Genomic DNA, 24,035 nt, shown 5'->3' on the forward strand with positions numbered 1-24,035 from the left:
ATGAGGACAATATTGCCCCCTTTATCGGAAGGTTTGTAGATGACATTAGAATCTTCTTATAGTTCTTTTAGGGCTTCCTCTTGGGATTTTGATAGATTACGACTTATTGCTCCTCTGTTACCCTTCTCGCGAAGTTGCAATAGGTCCTTAATTACTGTCTCTGAAAAGACATCGATGGCATCCTGGGGCATTTGTGGCAAAAACTGTGAAGTTGGTTTAAAATTGCTACACGGTGCCTCCTGATCAATCGGCGAGATTGAATGATAATGAGGTGTTAAGACATCAATATCAATATGTAATATTTATTATGAAACACGTATTGCCATAATGAATTGTTTAGCAATATGATTCAATATAATTGTAAATACGATATATAAGTCAAAATGTTGTTGTCTGCACACTTCAAAATGGCGCCCAATTCGAAGGGGCGGAATAGTCCTTCTTCTGCTCCCATTACCTGGAAATGCTGTGTTTTTATAAAAAACGATGCTGCGCTACACGAATTGTAAACACACTGACGAAGGGAGAGCCCGAAACGCGTCTGTGAAGCACCACGAAATAAACTGGCTATCGAATGAAACCCGCGAGTGCTGCCTCTTTCTTCCCGGACGGGAGAGAGAACCCTGGAGCTTGATATAACACACGGGGCACCACCGTGTAAGGAGCACCCGCCATTGAGTGATCCGTTTAAAAGGTGCAGCGGAGCAAATATATATATATATATATACCAAGGTGTATTGAAGTATGAGTGGGTGTATGAGTGTCTGAATGGATGATTTAGTAGGTGTGTGACTGACTGTATAAGTAAGTGATTAAATGTGTCTTACTGAATGCATGGGTTAGTGACTAAACTGTGTGAAAGTCTTTATTAGTCTTTTAGTTGGTGTGTAAGCGGCTGCATGGCTTGGTGAGTAGCTACATGAGTGTCTATATGGGTTATTTATTGGTTGTCTGAGTATCTGTATGGGGGCCTGAGTGTCGTTGTGGGTGGGTGGAGGGGGTGTGACTCTGTGCATAGATATGTGAGTGGTTGTTTCACTGGCTGTATGAGTTCAAGACTGCATATGGAAACAGCTGTATGTGTGGGTGAGTGTGTGTATGGGTGTGTTGGTGAGTGAATGAATGTCTCAAAGGTGCATGTGTGAGTAAGCACATATGTTTTAAAGCAGTATATGTGAGTGTTGGAGCATGTAAATGACTATATGTGAGTGTGAGTGATTGCAAGAATATCTGAATGGATGAGTGTGTGTTTCTATGAGTGATTGTTTAAGAGAGTAAGTATATGTTAGTAAGTGTGGTGGGGTGTGTATGACTGTATAAGCAAGGAAATAGGTGTGTGATAGTTTCTTTACATGACTGACCAGGTGTATGAGTAGCTCTTTCGGTAAGTGGCAGTGTGTGAATGTCTATATGGGTGTATGAGTGGATATATCAGTGGCTGTATAGATGAATGACTGTGTGCATGAGTGACTGTATGGGTTATGGGTGGGTATGTGTGTAGACGTATGAATCACTGAGTAGGTATGTACTAACTGCTATTGGTCTGTCTATGGTTTCGATATTGGTGGTCTGTATTTTAGAGTGTGTGTATGAAAGGTTTTATTAGGGTATAAGGAGGTGCATCAGATGATCACGTGAATGATGTCATCAGTGATGTCATTTGAGATGTCATCAGTGATGTAATATGTGACGTCATCAGCAGTGCATTGCGGGGACGTGAGTTATAGTTAGGCCTACAAACTTTAATGGCCGAATTTCTATGGTTTTGTACGAGTGAAATCTCGAACTAACTATAACGTCCCTGGAACCTATGTTTTTTCAGTGAATTTCTAAGGTTTTTTAAATGCTAATTTCTAACTATAACGTCCCTGAAACCTATGGTTTTTTCAGTGAATTTCAAAGGTTTTTCAAATGTTAATTTCTAACTATAACATCCCTGAAACTTATGTTTTTTTCAGTGAATTTCTAAGATTTTTTAAATACTTATTTCTAACTATGCCTACAAAGGTAGGACATGTGAAGAAAGAGGAAGAAAAGCGCAGAAAGAAGCAAAACAAATGCAGAAAGACGCAACAGAAGTCCAGAAAGACGAAGAAAAGTGCAGGAAGAAGAACAGATTTGCAGAAAGAACCAACAGAGGAGCAGAAAGTCCTCCTGTGCCCCCAACTTTTTGCTGATAGGTACTGGTGGTAACTGACTCTGACTAACCAGGCCTACAGCCAGTGCTATGCTAAAAGACACTAGGGAACACTATGCGTTGGGGTACCCCTGTGATTAGCATGATTCCTCTGTATTTGCCATGAGTTAATGCCTGGGTCATTGCATGAGTACATGAGTAGTGACTGGATGATTAAAGTGCTACAAGGAGAGTGCATGGAGATTTTATAAGTGCTTGGGTTTTGGCGCAGTGATTGGATAGGCACATAGGATTGGCTGGGTGATTGGACGACTGCATAGATAGTACCAGGGAGATTACTGGACTGCATAGGTAGTCCTCAAGGTATTGTAGCAGTGCATGTGTTAGTGACTGGGTCATTGCATGAGTACATGGGTACTAAGTGGATAATTATAGTACTGCAAGGAGAGTGCGTGGTGAATTTATAAGTGCTTGGGTTTTGGCGGTGTGATTGGATAAGTACACACATGTCACATCAGTCCCGCCCTCTCCCTTCACCACTGTGCAAACATGCCCCCTGGCAGGTTTTAAGTTGGAGGATTAATTCCCCTTGAATCCTAATGGTCCCTGGTGGCCAACTAGCCCACCAGGAACTTCCAGTAAGCGCCACAGAGCTGCATTGCAGAGTGGTGGTCCAAGGCCACGCCCCTTTTTACACCTCTCTGCAACACAGCTCTGTGGCGCTTACTGGAGGTACCTGGTGGGCTAGTTGGACCCAAGGGACCCTCAGGATTCAAGGTAACTTAATCCCCCAACTTACAACATGCCAGAGGGCTCTTTTGCACAGTGGTGAAGGGAGGGGGTGGGGCCTGATGTGACAAGTGTGCAAACGCACCCCGTGGCGCGTTTTAAATTGGGGGATTAAGTCCCCTTGAATCCTGAGGGTCCCTGGGGCCTAACTAGCCCACCAGGTACCTACAGTAAGCACCACAGAGCTGCATTGCAGAGAGGTGGTCTGTGGCCACGCCCCTTTTTTCACCTCTCCTTGGAGAACATCATCAGGGCTAAAACAGTCTCTTGGTGACACCTTGATAACAGCAAGTGGATAGGGTTCCGAAGTAAGTGCTCCAGTGTATTGTACTGGACACAAAGGGGCTAAAGGGTGCCCAAAGCCAAAGATCTTAGGTAAAGCAAAAACGAATCCTCAATCGAACACGTCTGAAAGTAATTGTTCCAGTGCATTGTGCTGGAAACAAAAGGGAATTCCCAGGGCCAGGTGATGCCCTGAAGGTAGAAATCTGCATCCTCGGTCCAGATATGACAGTCCGGACTGTCTTTGGCTTCAATACAATACACTGGAGCACTTACTTTGGAACACTCTCACTTGCTGTTATCAAAGTGTCACCAAGAGACTGTTTTAGCCCTGAGGAAGTTCTCCAAGGAGAACGAAACGTGTTGGTTGAGCAGAAGTTATCATTTTATCTGAGAATATTTATTCAAAATAAATACTTTGCACAGTACAAGTTTGCCTTGGACTTCTTTGCCTAGTGCACGCCCACCCGTAATCACACTTTCAGGATCTGGGACACAGAGGTACCACGTGACGGCTGGTTCCAGGCACTCAGTACACAGGACTCTTGATTTGATGAAACAAGCATGAGGTGCAGAACCATCAGTCCGCCGTTGAAGCTTTGTTCTTTAGATTATCCCCTCCTGGAGAAGTTGCCTTCAGGAGCACTGTCAGCTCTGGGGCAATGTTATTACCTTAATGCAATTACTATTAACATAATTATATTTTCAGTCCCCTCCCAGTTTTCCTCAAAGCAAAAGTTTTGGACTAACTCCTAATTTCCACTGAATGCAAAAGAAAAAGTGGAGTGGAATTTGCTGTGTCACTTTCTAAGCCAATCTTTTGCCCACCCAAATTATAAGTGGGGTGTAGTGCACAGAGCCACCCCTGTCACTTCTAGTTGTGTCACTGGGTGGGGATTCTCCTGTGGTCCCATGGCCATAGGTAATGGGGTAGGATGCTTTACCTGTTCAACTCACTCTTCCTGTGGACACTGGCCATGACTGCATGAAGCCTCTCTAGCCATCTGGGGCTACTCCAACATAAATACTGCAAACAAAGCGTTAATGTTGTCAATAAAGCTTCCATGTAGTAGTTTCAATGGTAATCAATGATGCAGTCATTCCACTCTGCATAAATTGTCCCACAGGGGAATGAGAAGATTCACACCCAGCTTTCATATATAAATCGCTAAAGCAGTTCATCAACCACACAGTCATGATAAAGGCAACAGTCAATTTTCATGTAAACATTCACTCATGGTTGTTAACCTCACTTCAATTCACGCTATGTGCAATACTACACCTGAAGTCATTACTCAAGATCAATAAATACACTTACATACATGTCAGACTATCTGTGCATAACATTAGGTCTAGCGTTATGGTACTTGTCCCCAGTGTACCACACAGGTCTGATCATGTGGTAAAAGATTTAAACCATTAACTTCCCCTTTTAAAGCCAGCCTTTGGGTTCTATAGAAAAAAATGGTCAAGTTTTTGGTGGTTACGCGTGCACATGTGTACAGGTGCACTCTGGCGTTGGATAGACAAAAGTAGTACCAGAACCAATCGTGCTGCCCTGTGTTTGGTGTTAGCTTTGCTACGAATAGCCCTTGGAATCTTAGGGGCTAAAATACTTGTGTTTCCTCTCAGTGAATTCAATTTAGTATTTAAGCATAAGTCTTGTATGGCAGATTGTTTGTCTGTGCTCTCTGTGTTGACTTAAGGCGTCTGTCTCAAATCCCAGCTCAACACACGCTGTTTGTCAGCTTTCTCAATGGTGCTGACAGGTTTACTGCTCTGGTGTCTGCTCTTGACAGTTTACCAGTAAATCAAGCTGCGCCTGAATGATCACATAGGATTTATGGCTGTAGATGAGGTTTCTGGTTTGCACAGAAATATTTCATTTTCTCTCAGTTCTTCACTCTTCGGTCTGCCCCCCTCCACCTGTTTTGTTAAAATCATATATCTCTTTACCTTTGTGTCAGACTCATAAAATGATTTTCTTTGAAATGCCCCTATACAGTAATTGTTATAATCCACTTCAACGAGGCTCTATACTGTAATTCATGGTTTGTTTTAAAATGTCTTCATATACTGAATAGATAGAAAACAGCTAACTATTTAGGTTAGGGAATAAAGCACATCCCAATGCTTTTGGTGTAACATTTAAAGAACATGTTTCATGTTAAATTTGTTGCATTTTGTTTGTATTATGTTGATGGAACGATAATCATCAGAGGTCACCAGAAACACAATCATAAATGCACTTTAAAATGTATTTGTTGTAATCTTCAAGCCTGTGGTGGCTGGTGGAATTTGAAAGTGGTAAGGCGTAAGGGCAATGCATCTATTTTTGGGTATGAGGGAATCGAACAGGCCTAACGCTTATCAGGGAGTACGGGGTTCTTCCCCCAAGAAACATTTTTAAAAATTGTGTATTTTGGTGCAATGTTGGTGCCCTATTTCTTTCTACATCTCCAAACACTCTATGGACCCACTTAGCTGTAAGCACAACCTCTTTTACTTTTGCCTTTACAAAATGGTGACAACTGTGTACCTCCTTCACATATATTTGCACAGAATCACAACTGCAACTGGAATATGTGACCCTTGCTCTGTGCACCCTGCAGCGAGTTCAAGCATTTTGAACACCTTCATGACCCACTGACAGACACATGAGAAATTTGCACTGCCTTCAGCCTCAACTGCTGAAGTGAGAGAGAGGAGGAGTGGAAGAACTGAAATTACAACAAAGGGGTAGATTCTGCAGATAGAGGGGTGAGAAGAACAAGTGCACACCAGCCTGGGGTCGATGGTGGTGGGGGAGTGGGAGTGGGAATACACGGGACAAATGCACTGCACAAAGAGCCCACTTTGAAGTCGGAAATTGTTCCTGCTTCAAAGACGTTCTGTTTCCAGATGGTTACTTTAATCTTTCAGTTGGCAATTAATATTTATATTTTAATTTATTATAGATGAGTGGATAACTGAGAATAGTAGCGACCATTCAGTGATGTCACTATTGGGCTCTCTCTTTTAGTTAGGGAAGGGGCTCTCCCTAGATTTAATGAGGGAGTCGAGGAGGGAAGGCACCCAGAGGCCTCAGAAAAGCCCAAGAAGACGAATTGCTGGTGTTTAGCATTTCTGGGCGGGCAGTTGTACATTACTTCCTATTTCACATCAATACGTTGTGCACACAGAAAGGTAGTGGCCAAAGGACACTGCTTCTCTCGTGCCCGTGTTTTACAGTTGCATTCATATAGGGCTTCGCGCACTCTGAGACATACCGAACGCATTAAAAGCAGGCTAGCACACTCATGGTGAGGGTGTGATTGTTATTAAGACCGTAAAGTATTTAGCATGCAGCCGTTTTGTATGAACACACTCAGTGCCATAGACATCCTGTGGTGTTAAGTGACACACTCTCTGACCTCATGGAGAGCATCTCTATAAATTCCATAAATCGGAAACCCGGTGTTACCACTCATTTGCCTTTAAATTGGGAATTGCAGTGTTTCTCCAAATGATGCCACAAACTGCGGGTCACAAGAATGTCTAGTGTAGGGCATATATGCAGCTGACTATTCTAGAGCAAACAAATGTGCAGAAAAACCACTAGGTATTATTACAATATATTTATTTAGTCATTTAAAGGAACAATTACTAGAGGGTCAAGGAGGTAGGAGAATGTTCTAGAGAACGTGTAAGAAAGATTGCTCAAGTGTATATAAAGGAGTCAAGAGAGTTTCCTTAAGGCTGTCAACAGGGGTAATGGAGAAGGGGAAATTGGTCCAGGTGCGATGGAGTAAGGACGTCGATCAGATCATCTCCAGTCCTATAAATTACGCTGTGTCCCGGATTGCCTGATTCATTCAGCCAACTATTGCCACGCATACGGGCCTGAATATTATGTTCCATGGATGGTCTGGGCACCACCATCATGGTTTATATCTACTGAATAACGGGATTTGTCCTTAGTTGGCCCTTGCCACTTTACGGGCATTGGTGTAACCAGGTTTTGGACTCCAATAGAGCATTGTAAGATTGATGAGAGTCACTTCAGCTGTCCTCTTGTCCTGAGGAAGATCGGCATGGCTGAGGTATTAAAGTCCCTTGGTTCCAGATAAGCCAGATCGAAACGTCGACGCTATCCCCCACCTCACCTGGACCAATTTCCCCTTCCCCATTACCCCTGTTAAGTGGCTTAACGCTGCCTTGTACATAAGGCAAGGCCCCTATCGCCACGGGAATGTCACAAAAAGTGACGTTCCCTTGGCGATAGAGACTTGTACATATGGCCCTAAGTTGGGTGTCAATATCTGCAATGGTTTCTGATTGCAATTGTGGTTTCAAACCTCTGATACATATCTTTTAAAGTTGCAATAAGGAATGGACGTCCATTTAGCGTTTCTTGTTATCTGCCATTGAAAATGAGCCACAGAAATTCTTTTTCAAGTTCAGAAGACTTCTCAAAATTGCAAAAGGTTATTTTTTTACTGTTCAAAACAAGCTTTGGAAGTCGCAAATCCTGTTATTTTGCAGATTGCAGGATTTGCGAAAGCCAAAATGTCTTGTACCTCAGGCCCCTGGATCTTAAGTAATTCTTTCAACCTAGTTTATGTGTTTTTTTATTTTGTTTGATTTGGTTACTTATACATTTTTTTAAATGTAAGTGTGTGGAGAATTTAACTTTTATGCATGGTCACGTTCATTTTTTCGCATTCAATTGGCTTTATTTTTGTTGGTATTGTGACACTGTATACTGTGACCCTGCAATTCAGTGCCACAGTGTGTGTGCTCTGTCCCTAAAATGATTCTACAAAGGTGGGTTAGTCCAATGTAATTTATAAGGCAATTTTAAGCACAATCAGAAGACACTCCAGTGATGTGAAAGGGGCCACCTGTAAGATGAAACTGTGGGGCATAATATCAAGGACGGCGTTAAAAATTATCTCCGGTTTAGCGGCAGAAAACTGCTGCTAAAGCGGCGATAATGGGCTTGATAATATGCTGTTGAGAATTCCAATAAAAGTCTATGTTCTGGTGTGAACATGGGCTTCTATTGGAATTCTCCAGGGCATATTATCAAGCCCATTATCGCCGCTTTAGCGGCAGTTTTCTGCCGCTACACCTGCGATAATTTTAATGCCGCCCTTGATAATATGCCCCTAGATGACTCTAGAGAGCTCCATTGTGCACTGACAGTGCTGCATTTAATAGCATTGCAGTGTTGCATGGAAAGAAAACGTGCTCCTTTGCCCTATAGAAAAACCTACTTTTATATATTAAATAAGACACCCATTAAATGTGTGCCTTGTAAACCCACGGAACTGTGAGCTAGGTTATGCTAAATATTAGGAAAAGCAAGCCTACTAAGAGAAAATGTCCAAAAGGCTACTCGTCCCTGAGTAGGTGAAAACTGCATTGTCCATGATATGGTCTACTTATGAATACATTAATCACGTTCTCCTGCCTTGGCCTGAGAAAGTCCAAGAGTGTACAATAAAGGAAATTTTCACTTCGTTTTCAATATCTAATCAATCATGAAAGTATATTTTTTATAACTTTCGTTGAAAAGGAACTTTAGAAAATGTACTTTGTGCTGCTCAGCGTGAACTAGTGTAGAACTGGTTTGCCACATTGCACTGCGCTTATGACTGAGCACATATCCATGGCTGGGAGCTAACACCTCTCATCCATGTAACAGGGATCGGCTGTCTGGGCTGAGAACAGAAACTGTTGACACCACAAAAGGCAGCTTTCACAACTCTTCCTTAGAAGTCGAGATCTCAAATAGGCCTGCCAGGAACAGCACCAATTGATTCCAAGAGCCATAATATATTTTCTGTGTCCTCTATCAGGAGGGAAAAAATATAGCACTGGCAGAAGGTAGAACACTTTGCCTCCGTAGAGAGACTATAGAATGAGGGACTCGGCTCCTGTGGCAGGTATAATAGGCTACGGCCATTTCATTTGAGGGATTCTGTTACATGTACAAGAAATCGTGAAGAAATACTAAAAAAAGAGGTCGAAATTCTGTGGGAAAGAAGACCAGCTTGGGTGTAGGAGTTCTCAAGTCACAGAGTAGTGCACAAACTCCTCAGAACATTCCAACGAATGGGAGGAAACATCATGGAAGATGGAGGAAGAGGAAGAAGTGTCTGCATGGCTGCTAAAAGGAAGTATATACAGGGACGTCTGACTCCTGTTGGCACCTAGAGACTGCAACTGATCCCCAAGGTTCCAGTGTTTGACCTCCTCTTACCTGCTACAGGGCCACAATAGCTCAAGTATTCGTGACTTCAAGAAGGCCCAGCTGAACACTGAGGACTGGCATGGTCTCGGTGAAAAAGCAGCAACCCGGAATTTAAATCCACCAGGAGCGATGAAGGATCCCTGCACTATCTTAACATCTTACCACTTTAAAATAATGGGCAGGTCAATTAGTAAAGCCAGGGAAAAGGGAATTGGGAAAAATGAACGAAACAGCCATGGCCCGTATAGGGCGTGCTACCGGGGCTGTTTCGTTGCGTGCACTGCATCGCCAAATGCGATGCAGCGCGCGCAGCAATTTTTTTCTTTTTTCGTTACTTACCTGAAATCGGCCGTATGCTGCATTTTACAACCCCCCACCCTGCCCCTCCCCCGCCCTACATCACCGCCCCGGTAGCACGCCCTATACGGGCCGTGGCTGGAGCGAAAAAAGGAAACTGCATTGCACACACTCAGGCATGTCAACCATACAGTTTTTCCTATTTAAGTCGCCTTTCATAGATATTCCTAAATGCAAAAATAATATAATCATCATACAAAATAATGTTATTGTGACAACTGAATTAAATGAGATAGCTCGATTTATGTAACCGGAAGGATATCTCTGTATAGTTTAAATTCTTATGTTCTCATTACTCTGGGTCCTCCAACTAACAAAAACTAAATTACAAGTAATCCCACATTTAGTTCTTTAACTTTCATCTGCTTCTTGTTAAGATCAGATGACCACTGATTGATTACCATGTGAAGACATGTAGAAAGGCTCACCGTATAAATGGTAATACCTCCAGGTTTTATATAGATCTATATCGCTCACTCCACATATTTAAATCCAGTATACTGTACTTTCCAGTTCATAACTCTATTGGACAAATATAATTTTAACAAAAAGTACTTTTATTTGAGCAAGTTTGCTCTATCTAATAAGCGATGAATAATGTATTTGTTTTCCTGTATCTTTCAAATGGTGATTCAAAGTATATTTTTAAGTTTTTCATTACAGCTGTTCAACACAAAATATATGCAACTTGTATTCAAGAATTCTAAGGGCCTGATATAGATCTTGGTGGTACTGGTCCCACCATTGCTTTTCCATCGAATTTTCTGTCGGCAAATTGGGCGGTCTGCCCACTCTTTTTAGGTGCTGGTGGGTGCATGAACAAAAGACCGGTTGAGTGCTGCCGTCTCTGCCAGTATTTCTCACCTGCGTTGATGGTGCCATAGGGAAAAGCGGCAGTCGAAGGATGTATATCCACTTTGTCCGACAGGCCAATCACGATGTACCTTCCCACCGACATAACTGTGGTGGCTAAACCTCCACACCTGATTGGTGGATTGGAATTGATATAAGGCAGAAACTCACCTTCCTTCACTTTGGCACATCCTTCTATTCCAAGGAGTCAATCTTCTAAGTCCTGCCACTGCTGCTACTTGACCACCAAGCAAATCAACACCGTCGTTGCCAGAGCCAAAGGTAAGCTCCTATATTACCTGTTAGCTTTTGACTTAGCGTTTTACATTTGCTCTGGACTCATGCATTTTCAAATCTCTCATACAATCAATAGCATACCAATGTGCAATGTGTGTGTGTCTAATGTTGACAATTAAGAAATTCAAAGAAACACACCTGTATGATCACATGTATTTATAAATGTGGTGCAAGCTTGCCACTTGCACAAAAAAGGATATCAATCAAAAATTCAAAAAGTTACCATACAGGTGTGTTTAAATACATTTAAAAAATTGTCAAATTAAAAACATATGCATTACACATCATTGGGATAAGTGCAATGTAACATGATGTAGAAATTGAAGTAGATAAGGTGTAATCTTTACCTTAAAATTAATGTCAATCCCAAATTTGGATCAATCAAAACATTCATCCATGTAACATTTCCCCTTGTCTGATGCAGTTCCTGTATTGTATCAAATTTCAATTGTCACATTATTTATTAATGTGTAATACATATTTATATTCATATCATTAATCAAGGTGAAGTAAACACACCTTTCAAACATCTATTTGTTGGTGCAAGTGCCCATTGTCATGATGAATGCTTGCACCTAAATTCAAATGAGCATCACATACTATTTTAACCAGTGTATACACTTAACACAGTAAACATAAAAAAATATGTTCTGCCATAATGGTAAACAAAAATATGTACTTGACATTTTGGTCAGAAATGTTGCTAGGAATCCAACAATTGCCAAGGAAAACGAATGCCAGGAGGAAAAACCTGGTGAAATGAAAATGGTGGTTTATTACACCAAAGAGATGTGTGTCTCAAATAAAAAATGCATTAAATCATTAAATAGCAAACCATCATAATGTAATGTCTAGGGTACTGTTGTGCTGTAGTATGCACTAAGCTTGCCTCCTGAATAGCTGTGAAGGGTGACCTCCTAAGGAAGGGCCATCTAGTGGGCACAGAGCAGTCACCTCAATGATCTTTCTTGGGGTGGGGGATTTGGGTTTGGAAGGGGTGGTTTAGGCTTTGGGAGGGGTGGCCTTAGTTATGGGAGGGGTGGGTTGGGTTTTGGCAGGGGTGGCTTTGTGTGTGGGAAATGGTGGGTTGAGGTTTGGAAGGGGTCAAGGCAAGGGCAAATAATACATCTTAATGGGAAAAACAGGTAGGATGTTCGGCAGGGAATTGAGTTTTGGAGTGGTATTGGGTGATGTGCGTGTGTCTGTTGAGGTTGCAGTTGCCTGTTGGTCTGGTGTATGACTTGTACATTTGGGTGTGTGTTTCTTCCTAGGTGTAATTTGTTTATGTGAGTGTAGGCGTTTGTGTTTTGTTGCGTATTGTTTCTAATGCATGTGTTTGTGTGGATGAGTGTGCAATTCAGGTGCTAGGTGTAGTTGTGGTGATTGTGAATGTGGTTGTGCATGTGGGTGTGGTGGTGTTTGTGTTGTGTGTGGGTGTGTGCTGCTGGTGGTGGTGCTTGTGGGTGTGGTGTCTGAGGGTGTGCTGGTGGTGGTAGTGGTGCATGTGGGTGTGGTGTTTGAGGGTGTGCTGGTGGTGGTAGTGGTGCATGTGGGTGTGGTGGTCAGTGGGGTGTTTGTAGGTGTGCTGGTGGTTGTGGGTTTGGTGGTGGGGGTGTTTTTGAGGGTGTGCTGGTGGTTGTGGGTATGGTGATGGGGAGGAGTCTGTGGATATGGTGGTGGTGGTGGGTGTGGGTGTGGTGGTGAGGAGTTGGGTGTTTGTGTGGTGGTGGGTGTGGTGTCTGTATGCTATTTGGGTATGTGCCTGTGTTTTTTTGGTGTGTTTGTGTTTATGTGTGGTTGTGCTGCTTGTTTGTGTTAGAGTAGGTGTGTGCAAAGAAGTGAGCGTGCTTGGGACAGGGCTGAGAATAGGGAATTGGGATTGAGAAGGGGCCTGAGTTGAAGGCACAAGATTGGGCTAGTTGGGAGGCTGAGGTCAGTGAGGAGGCTAGTCATGTAAATAGTCTTGGCAGTCCAGACACATCACTATGAATGCCTCTGAGGTAAGCTACCATTTGTTGCATGTTGCAACTAAGCCCCAGATTGGAATTCATGAGTGCAGTCTGGCCTACAGAGATGTTTAGTAGGAGGTCAATAGCCTCCTCACTCAGTCCAGCCGGGGGGGGGACAGAGCTAGGGCGTGAGGTGGACACCACCCCTTTAAGGGGGCGGGTTTGGCCAACTGAGGGGGAGCAAAAGAGAGGGTGGAGATGGTTCTCTGTGTGGCGGATAAGGATGCAGTTGGTAGAGTTTTTACAGAGGCTGCCACCACTAGGGACTGCTCACTCGTGATGCTTCCAGAGCAGATGTTATTTAGCTGGCGGCCTCCGTTGGAGTCCACTCACCCTCCATGCCACTGGGTTCCTTCCTGTTGGTGGTCTCAGCACCTTGACCACTGTTGTCAGCTGCTTCCTCGCCTACTTGGCCAATCTCTCTTCTGCCTGTGCCTGATGATGCTGAAATGACATATATAAAAGTTTTTATTGTGTCTGTGTAAATAGAACTGATCATGAATTTTCATCGCAAAACTTTTTATAAAGTTTTCATTGTTCACTTGCTTCAAAGCATTAAAACTTTGGTTCAACATTAGCATACGGGCATGTATGTAGGTAACATTTTCAGATACCACTTGGTAGCATTTTTGTAATCCCTATATCATGTATGATCTTGTGTCTTATCCATGTTTATTTCTTTGCAGGAATAACTCTGAATGGCTAGGCTTTGTTATTTAGAATAGTGAACCTATGTCACCAAAATAGATATAAGCCAAAAATATCTTCATACAGTATGTTTACCTGGCCCCAAAATCTGCATTATTTACATTCACCAAAAAGCTAAATATGAATCAACATGTGTCAACAAGCACTGCAATTTTGTACCAATATTTGTACAAACTGAAAGGCAGTTTCCTTTGTTTGGGCTGCTTTTAACAATGGTAACACTTATTTCAAGTAACTAAATCATATTTCAAATGTAAAAAATATGATATGGATTCTGTACTGAAGTAGCTTATTAATGAATCACGCGCTATGTAGATACCTATGCTGTTAAACAAATTATGAAAAATATTTTTAGTGGGTTGACAAATGATTTCAAAAGCATAAGTAAATACATATGCCTTGATACATTTCAAATCCACTTCAGTACAGAGTAAAATAATTTTCCCATTTGACTCCTAAATATCTCCAGTTATTTGAAGTCTATTTCACCACTGTGAACGTATTTTACAAAAAATACTGGCTTTCACTTTAGGAAAAAAAATGGTTCATCATCACAGTAAATATTGCATACACTGATTCATATATAATTACACTTTGATGCATTTCTACATTTTCCGAATGAGTCATGATTTGGGCCTGATATTGGTTTTTCTAGATGGGAACCTCCAACATATATGTGATAGAACAGTCCATCTGCAAAAGTCCCTTTAAGTATCCCATTTTTCTCCATAGTTAGTTTATCATCTGGACATACCAAAGGACATTATAAAATGGTTTGGGTATGTGGTACTCTGCACCAATGTGTACTCATTCCTGTTTGTGTTATACCAAAAATTGAATACCTATCACAATTATTTTTTTTAAAAAACAGATTGACTTACATGCACATTTGTGAAGGAGTAAGATATCATGCAAACCTGCCACTTTTTTTTTGTCCTCATGTCACCATGGCTTTCTGCAAGTCTTGGACCATTTTCTGGCGCCTTTGTTTGTCTCATGGTCCATTGCATTCACTCACCCGAGCCTTTTACAAGACTCTTATCGCTTCCAAGATGTGGGATTTACCTCCCAAGCTGCCAGGATCTGGTGTAATCATAGGACTATGGGAAGATTCATTTTATTTCATTGCACCACGGCCCAGTTTTTGTATCTCCATACTAACTTGACCATTGTATAAAATCCTGCCAAATGTCCCTCATCAGTGGATTACAATCAGTGTCCATTTTGCTTGTCCACTTGGCTACTTTTAACCATCCTGTAGGGTGTGGAGGCACAGGGTCTGTCCAGTGTTTACTTATCTCCCGTCTAGCCAATAGTAACAGATAAAATATCAGACCACTTTGTTTCCTATCCAGCATGGTTAGTGAGTCATGATCTACCCCTAGAAGTACCAGGGTTCCTGACAGGGTTATCGGTTCCCCCAAGATGTCTCTTATAATAGTTTCTACAGCCTTCCAATCTTCCTTTATTGCGGGCATGTAAAGAAGATATTTACATCGTTGGCTTTTTGCAAGTTGAGTCTGTTACATCTGGGAACAGGCTGTAATACGAACTTAGCGATTTTTTGAGGGGTCCAATATAGTCTATTTATTATAAAAAAACATGTCTTTTAAAATTTGCGGGTGTGACTGTTTGATATAGTAGTTTTAATGAGCCCATCCATAACAAGTGTTAATTTTCTTCCTGAAGCACCTCCTGCCAAATAGCATATGGAGTCTCCAGTTTCATTTACTCTGCATCCAAAAATTGCCCATACCACTTTTAGACTTCTTTGTTTTTTTACCCTTACGTACTGGATAACAGTCTCAAAGTCCCATAGCCCACCTGTCACCTGTGGAATTGTTGAAGACCATGACATGAGCTGAACATATTTGAATCTAGATCGCATGTTACCAGTTTTTGCACTCAACACTTCCCAGGGCCGCAACACACCTGCTGATATCAATTCCCCCCACTTAGACATCCCAGCTTGCTTCAAAGGCACAGTCGATCCATCTTTTAGGCATTCCAGTGTTCCTGGGGAATCCCATATTGGTGCAAATTCTGAATAATAGCCTATGTTTAGCATCTTTCTCACTGCACACCAAAGATTTAATGCTGCATTTAGGACTTCCAATCTTACTTTTTTAAAGAACTTCTGAGTACCGAATTTATATAGAAATGCTGTTGTGCCAAACTCATTGATCATTTCCCCTAGTTTAGCTCCCCAGGTAGATGAATCAGGCTCCCAATAAGCATTCGAAAGTTTTTAAATTGAAATGCCATACAGTTAAGGTTGAGGTCCGGGAGGGCTAATCCACCCTCCTGAAGCCGACGCCTCAACTTTTTCCATGAGAGTCGTATTCCACGGGAAGCCCAGATAAAACTGGTTATTTTTCCTTGTACTTTATTAATTATATCTTTAGGGAATTTCAGCGGGATACAATTAAATAGCTATGTCAATTTTGGCAAGATGGACATTTTTACCAGGTTGACCCTCCCATAGACAGTTAACAGAAGGTTCTCCCACCTAGACAGGCACCTATCAACCTCCTTAACCACCCTCTTTAGATTCCACAATGGGATCTCATTAATTTGATTAACTATGATGATCCCTAGATATTTTATCTCATCACACACTCTGCCTCCCCAACCCTCCAAATTCCAAACCATCACCTCTGTCTTAGCAGTATTCACTAAGTATCCGGTGACTTCCCCAAATTATTTTGTTAACTGCTCAACTCTAGGTAGGTTTCTGTATGGATCGGAGGTATAGATTATCAAGTCATCCACATATAGTGCTATTTTACTGCAGGAGGGGAGTGAGAGGATAGGTGTTATCTGATCGTCTTTCCGCAGGAGATGCGCCAGAGGTTCGATATAAATATCAAAGAGGAGGGGGGACAACGGGCAACCCTGCCTCGTACCCCTTAAGATCTTAAAACTCTTAGTCAGGGTGCCATTTACTAAGATCTTTGCTGCGGGACATTCATATAGTTTTTTTTAATGCCATAATATAGCCTATATCAAAACCCATTGATTCCAAAACTTGCCTAGAGGAAAGCCCAGCTACCACGATCAAATGCCTTAGCTGCGTCGATGGTGATTACCGCTGAGGGGATCGAGCGTGCAATTGCTAGATCTATAGTCTCAATCAAAGACAGTGTTAGTTCTTGAATCTGTCTTTTTTGGATAAATCCCTTCTGGTTTACATGTATTAGTTGTGGGGCTACCTTTGCCAGTCTCCCTGCCAAAATGCCAGTATAGATTTTATAATCAACATTCAGCAGGGAGATGGGCCGGTATGAATCTGCACTCCTCGGATCCTTTGCAGGTTTAATGACCAAAGTTATTGTAGCTTCCCTCCATGAATTTGGAATCTGCTCTTTCCCCTTATAGATTGACTTAACAATAATTCCATTTCTGGAACTATTTCATTGGTGATTAATTTATACATCTCTACCGAAAGTGAATCCAGGCCTGCAGCCTTCCCGTTGTTTAAATGGGCAAGTTGTTCTCTTATTTCACCCTTAGTGATTGCAACATCCAATATCTTCCTACCTTCCGTTGTAAGCATTGGAAATTCTAATTTATCCAGCCAACACTTTAGGGTCCTCTCGCCTGATCGTACTTCCTCCGTGTATAATTCAGAGAAGAGTGAGACCAGGTGAGCCTGCATCTCCTCCTCCTTATTTGAAATCTCACCCTGAGTGTTAATAATTAATTACGTGACCTAACAGCCCTTGACTTCCAAGCTAACAATGCTCCTGCCTTTTCTCCATTTTCAAATTGTTTCATACGTCCCGCTGCCCATTTCTCACAACACTTTGCTTCTAGATTAATCTTATAATTTAGTCTTGCTTCTGCCAGTTGTTTCGCTATAGTCTCTACATCTTGGGTGGGCCCTGTTGCTTGCTGTAATTTAGACTCTAGCATCCCCACTTTTTCCTCCAGACTTTTTAATTCTGCTCTGTCTAGCTTGTTCTTATATGTAACTTGGCTTTGTAGAACCCCTCATATATATGCCTTAAAGGCATACCCAGATTATTCCTATAGGGGCTGAGTAATCGTTATCTGAAAAGAACTCCTTTGTTCTTTTTCTCAAGAGGGTAGACACATCTAAGATTAATAGGATGGACCTTTTCAGGGTCCATCTCGCATTATGGCTTGCTCTCACCCCGATTAATGTTACACTAACCAGAGCATGATCCGAAATGTGGGTCGGCAATATATTTACCTCTTTTAATCTACCAGCCCAAATTCTATCCACTAATAAGTAATCCAACCTGGAGAAATGGTTACATTTTTTACTATGAAAGGTATATCCCCATTTTTGCCCTCTTAAATGTCTCCATGTATCAACCAAACCCATTTCATATAACATATGTGTCAAAGCCTGCCTTGTCCTTGGTGCTTGAGCCTGGCCTCCCCTCGTACAGGTAGATCTATCTAAGGATGGATCTAATAAAGTAGTGAAATCACCCCCAATGACTATGGGGGTGGTTACTCCAGCAAGTGTTAGTTGTAAGTCTACTATATACTGGGGATCGTCCACATTGGGGCCATGAAAAACCACACAGACAAATTCTATACCGGAACATTTAAGAGTCGCTAAAACCCACCTCCCTGAACTATCTGATTTAGAGGAGTTTAACTCATTTCCCAAACCCCTCCTGATCAGAACCGCCACCCCTTTACAGTATTCTACTTGGTCAGAATCAGCGTAGCTCTCTATCCACCTTACTTTTGTATAGAGTTCTCTGCTTTCGCTTGCAGTTAAGTGGGTTTCTTGCAGAATAGCTACCTGTGCTTTAGATTCAGCGAAGTATTTCATTGTCAACCTCGGTCTGGCTTTTGATCTAAGGCTGTTCACATTCCAGGTCAACACCCGGAGTATGTTGTCAATTCCTCCCATCTCTACAGGATTTTATTTTCATAGTGCCCAAGGCTGAATTAGTAATACTGACATTGAGGACTTATTTTTTTCAAATTGTTTCCCACTGCTTCCCACCCTGTGCCCTACCCTCTGGCTCCATCCCCCCCTCCTACCCTTGGGAACCCTCCCTTGAATTTCAGGCATATAAATGCCTATTTGGACCACCAGAGGGGAGGAGTTGTCTCCATAAATTAAAAAAAAGTGCTTCCCCTCTTCCCTTCACCCCCATACTTATTCAAACATCCCCGTGCTCGTGTAAGTTCCTAAATTATGCCATATATTCATTCTTGAATCCAAGGGCTATACCCTTCAGGATATTCCCCTCTTTTTTATAGTATCAATTACATTTTCTGCCTCTTCCACTATCCGAAAGTTTCGCATCTGGTTATCCCACATGACATGCAGCATCGCAGGAAATTTCAGTTGGGCTTTGGCTCCAAGTTTATTTAGCTCATCCTTTCTTTTGCCTAGCTCCCATTGTTTCTGATCTGTAGCTCGGCACACGTCGGATCTGATAGAGTAAGTATAGTTCTGGACTGTATATGAACCATTTCTCAAGGCAGCTGTTAAGATCGTTTCTTTTACTGTATATGGAAGAAAGTTTACAAGGATTTTCCTTGGCTTCTGTCTCTGCATATTCCACCTGAAATGTCTCAATGGACATGTTGTATCTCACTGTCCAAATTGATGTCTGGCCTATCTTTTAAAATGCTATCTCTTAACAACTTAATTACAAAGGCCTTAGTGTTGGTCCCTTACTCAGCCTCCGTAATATTCAGGACTCTCAAATTATTTCTCCTACAGTGATTCTCAACTCTTTCCAGATCTTCCCTGAGCCCTATATTCTCCTTGACCAATGTTCCCAGCCTCTCAGTGTTTTTTGTGATGTCTTTCCTCATCAGCTTTGCCTCTTCCTCCAATGCATTTGTCCGCGCTGCGACATCATCAAATTTCTGTGCCAAAGCGGTGCAGGAGGCTTGTATATCTGTTAGATTGGCTTCAGATGTTTTAAACCTACTTCTGATCTCCTCTTTTAAGCCCAAGAAGATGGAAGCCAAAGGGGTTTCAAGATGTAGATTTGATCCCCCTGTCTCTGTCTCCATCACTGTGTGGTCTACCTGTCTTGGCCCTCCCTCACCATCGAGCTCATCTCTTACTTCCAAGGCACTGAACCTATTCTGTGTTGAGATCTGGAATGCCTCTCCAGATGATACCCCGCATCCACTAGGGACCTCAATGCCATCCGCAGCTACCCAGTTAGCCTCTGCTGAAGATTCTCTCTTCTCTCCCTTCTCCAATGCCCCTAATGTTGTTGTATGGGACAAAACCTTATAAAAGGTTTTGAGGGAGGGGGTGACCCTGACCTGGGGGGCCAGATTCATTTTCCCCTTCCCCATGGGCTCTTTCCTAATTGCCTTACTGACTTCCCTGCCCTTAACGGTTTTGTTTGACCAGTCTTATTAATAACGGGCTCGTTTGGGGCCTCTGAAACTGAAGGCAATTGTAAATCAGAACTTACCCCCGATGTTCCAACTGCACGAGTACGTAGGGTGTACTTAGATATCTTGTCTGGCAGGATACCTGATTTTGCCAATGACGATGCACATTTCTCCATATGGGCACTCCGCTGTACTTGGAGATCGCCTTTACCTCTTATGCACCCCCTCCAATTTTTGTTTCCTGGGCTGAGAGGTCACAGCTCCGCTTGTGTCCAGCGCTACGTTTACGTTACAGTCTCCAGCCTTTACACCCCATCCATCCAGCGAGCCTGTGCTGTCTCTACCGCTGCGTGAAAGGGCTCGTGTCGCCCTTGAACGCCACAGCTGCTCCGCTGCTCTCCTTAACGTCAGGGTGAGCTCCTGGGCTCCGAGGGGCTCAATGATCCTCGCTGCCCCCGGACCGGTAGTGCATCAGTCCCTCAAGAAAAACCGAAAAGTACACGACAATGTGGTGGGTAATTTCGCCGTTTCAATTTTTAACCTTAACTGTGGGGGGGCGAAGTAGTGTGCTTACACACCCGACCTCCTGACCTCCTCGCTCCAGCAGTCCGCAGCCGTTTTCCTTGCGGCCACCATGTTCCCTCGTGTGTCAGGAAACCTGACACTTTTAACATGATTTAAATAGTATATTTGATTTAAAGCAAATTCAGGGTAGGTTTTGAATAAAAAATGTAGCCATTTAATCTGATCTTACGAGTTATTTAGGCTCACATATTCACTCTTGTTTGTGTATAAAACCAACTGACCAATGTGACGTTTGGAACATCCACTGTATCATAATAGCATTTCATGCTATGCCACCTGTAAAAAGTCTAAAGTAACAGCATTCACAATAGTGAAGGAGCATCAGACCTGACATAATAAATACTAGTATCCTGTTTGGATCAACTGTCCCTTATAACATCAAACTACCTGATGTATATTTGTTGTTTATGCAGGCATGCCTCTACTCAAACCAGTCCTTTGGTAGTGAACACAAATCAGGTGGAATCTTTTCCCAAAATGTAATCTACAAAACACATCATCATACACCTTGTGCAAAACCTTCAAGAACTCTTCTTCTGCATTTGACATGTGTCAACCTTGATGTTAATGGCAAAATTAATTACTGTAACATAAATTAGTTATTTAACATGTTGAACTCTCACTAGAACTTACCCCTTGATACTGGTGTTGGCTCTCAACTGCCCATCAGGGTCTGGATACACTACCACAAGTATGTGAGCCATTAGGGGGGTCACGGTGCTGGTCACACACTTCCCTTGTTGGGAGGACCTGCAGAACTGGAGTTCTGATGACTTCTTGGTCCAGCATTGTAGGTCCTTCCACCTCTTATAACAGTAAATGCTGCGTCACTTGTAGTCCCCCAGAGTCCCCACCTTCCTGGCGATGTCCTTCCATATCTCCATTTTCTGATAGGCATACAGGAAATGAAAGAAAAAAGAATAGCTTTGTGACTTGTTATTTATCTATATTAATGTAACACAATTGTACTACATCAATCACAAGTGTTACTACACAATATATTTATGTCTTTCATTTTGCCTACAGATGAAAAAAAAAATACATTTGTTATAACCTGTTGACTACCCTTATCCCTTGTCATTCCCTAAATTCAATAATCAGGCGAGTGATATCATCTAGGCCATGGGGTTCAAACATTTTCTGTAATGAGAGCTACTTCTCTTCAGTGAATATCATTGTGAAATACTGAAGGCTAAACAACTTGTGGATTGTAACCAGAAACCCCCACGCCCAGCTACAGCATGTTGAAGCCTAATGTCCATAGAGCCAGATACTATGGTTTGAACTAAATACCATGTCTAAGGGCAGTATGAAAGGGCTGCCATGTGTGTCGGTGAGAGTGTGCTCCTTGGGGATGTGTAATCATGTGCGTGTATGAAGGGGATATATTTCTATAGGTGACTGAGAGCCTGTGAAATGTAAATTGCTTGTGTAATTTAATATCTCTAAATTTCAATGTTCTTCCATTTGCAAGCATTCTGAAACATTATTTTGTTCACAACTCCAATTTAGAGTTGACAAATTTCTTCTAAGAGTCCAATACCTCAGTGCTACAAGTGGTTCACCTCTGTGACTCATCTGCTTGGCCCAAAAAACTGACAGAGCACTGCTCATTGTCAGGCCCTGCGATCTGCAGTCTGTTTATCATGATGTCATATGAACACAGCCTTCCCTTAACATGAAAAGATAATATGACCTTGTGCTCATTTGAAAAATAACTCAAGGCTGTGAACTACTGTGTTGGTGTTGGACAGCTACTAGTACGTCCCAAATGACTGGTTGGAGACACCTGATCTAGGCTGAGTGATATGTGGGATAATACACATAGGAAACATCACATCAATTTAGTATTTAAAAAAATATATATATCTACGTACAATTGTAAATTAGATATAATGTGTTTCCCATTTTTACGTGATGTGAAATTTCTACATTTCAAATTAAATATATATAAATCTATGTATATGTTGTACTCCACTTGCTCCCTTTGTTCCACACTCGTGGGCGGGTGCTGAATCTATGAGGGTGCTCTTGTGTGCTATCTCCCAGCTTCAAAACAAAAGTCCAGCACTCAGGGGGTACATTAACCAATACTTCATTGGTCAGGAAGAACGCTCAGAAGCATTTCAGCAAAACTGCCTTTGTCAATGTCAGCCACAGCTCGTCGCTTGCTCTTATTTGTACATCAGTTTCTATTGCGTTCGCATACCAGACATAGGAGACGGACTTGTAAATGATTTCATTTGGCTTACGCGATATGGACCCCATTTATAAACATTTGGAATTCATATGTTACATTCATAGTACTGCATTAAACTTACAGTGTAGCAGCTATAAGGAACACAAGTCATGATAGATGATAGCCACATTAAATTCTATATATTAAACTTTTGTGTGACTCGGGTGTGCACTAAAAAATCAATGTAACAATTTAGACTGTTCATCTTGTCTTGTCGTAAGAGCTCGGTCACATTATTCACTGGGTTATTACGCCTTGGATGGGCCCCTTGAAGCCTAAGCTCCTCTGTCATTATTATGCCCTGTATGAGCTTTTGTCGCATTGCCATAGTCTGGATTGCTTTCTCGTCATATGTAGCTGTCTACTTACACCTTGTGAGGACGTGATAATCTTCTATCGCTAAGTCAACCTCATCTAGCCTATATGTCCTTCCTAGTCTTATTGTGTATGCTCTCGTTAATTAGAAGTTACAGGTGAATTGCTAACTCTTCACTGCTATTGATCCCATTCGGTGCTTTTGTTTGCATGTCAATGATATATCTGGACTCAAGTCCTCGAAGCCTCAACTCACGGAACTCCCGGTCCCCCTCATACACCTCTCATGGGACAAGCTGGGACATATATTCATATATATATATATACATATATTTACATATATATATATATATTCACTGAAAAAAACATAGGTTTCAGGCACGTTATAGTTAGGAATTAGCATTTAAAAAAACCTTAAAAATTCACTGAAAAAACTATAGGTTTCTGGGGCGTTATAGTTAGCTGGACTTTTCACTCGTACAAAACCATTGAAATTCCCCTGTTATAGTTAGTTCAGCTAACTATAACTCGCGCGCCTGCAATGCACTGCTGATGACGTCACATATTACATCACTCATGACATGGTCAGTGACATCACTCATGACATCACTGATGACATCTCAAATGACATCACTGATAACATCACTGATGACATCATCCAGTGAATGTGTGTTTTTCTGAAAATTACATATGTTTTATATATGTATATCTCAAGGTCGATGGAAGAATAAATGGGTATATAAGTGTCTAAATGGATGATTTGTTTTTGAAAAATTGATTGTATAACTGACTGATTAAGTGTATCTTAGTGAATACATGGCTTAGTGAGTAATGTATAAATATGTAAATATCTGTATCAGTCTCTCACTTTGT

Source organism: Triturus cristatus, chromosome 8, assembly GCF_964204655.1.
Source record: "Triturus cristatus chromosome 8, aTriCri1.1, whole genome shotgun sequence".
Lineage (NCBI taxonomy): Eukaryota > Metazoa > Chordata > Amphibia > Caudata > Salamandridae > Triturus > Triturus cristatus.